Consider the following 1,130-nt stretch of genomic DNA (forward strand, 5'->3'; position numbering starts at 1 on the left):
AAATAATAAATTACACAGTAATAATATAACAATAAATATTTTAAAATAAAAAAAATAACACATGAAATAATCAATTATATATATATATATATATATATATATATATACATATAGAGAGAGAGAGAGAGGTGAATTATTGTACAACCCTTTATATTTGTACAACCAATACAACTTAATTTTGACCGTCCATTTAATTTGATGAATATATGATTAATCAAAACTTCTATGAAATTATATATTAATCAAATTAAATAGACGGTTAAGATTTTGTTGTATTGGTTGTACAAATGTAAAATGTTGTATAATAACTCTCATACACACACACACACACACACACACATATATATATATATATATTATCATATGATGATACATTCTCCAAGTATCTATGGTTTGCATCCCACCTACCCCATCATTTATTTATTTTTTAAATTTCCTATAAAATTACCTCGTCATTGTAATAATCATCCTCTTAAAACCCTCTCTCAATAACTAATACTAATTAATGAAAGTTAACTCCTAACTAACTTCTAATTAATAAAAATTAACTCCTAATTAATAAAAATCAACTCCTAACTAACTTTTAATTACTAAAAAATACCCTATAAATAACGATGAAGTTTCATTTTATTACTACGTCGTGCAAAAGACTTAAACTTTCGAAGATAACTCATTCTTTTTATTATTGCAGGAAATGTCATTTTTTACGAAGATAACTCAAATCAAGGTGTTGATGACGTTCACAATTTTTATGCAATGCAAAAATGGTCTCACGAACAAATTGGTTCTTATGTGTGACCGTGGTGGTAAACCTAGCGGATCAGGATCAAATACAAATACTAGTTCCAAAAAGACATATTGTCCATTTAAGTTGGTAGCAAAATATTCATTGGAACATCATTATTGGACGATAAGAGTGGTATGCGATCAACATAACCATCGCCCTACAGTGAATCTAGAGGGTCATGCATACGCAAGACGGTTATCTGATGATGAATTTCGTTTGGTAGAAGATTTGATGTCGAAGAGTGTGCCACCACGTGAAATTCTATCAATGTTAAAGGATCGAGATGAGACTAACTTGTTAACACTCCCGACGATATATGAGGCACAAAAGAAAATTCGCAAGC

This window comes from Cynara cardunculus (assembly GCF_001531365.2).
Source record: "Cynara cardunculus var. scolymus isolate 2C chromosome LG 3, CcrdV1, whole genome shotgun sequence".
Taxonomy (NCBI): Eukaryota; Viridiplantae; Streptophyta; class Magnoliopsida; order Asterales; family Asteraceae; genus Cynara; species Cynara cardunculus.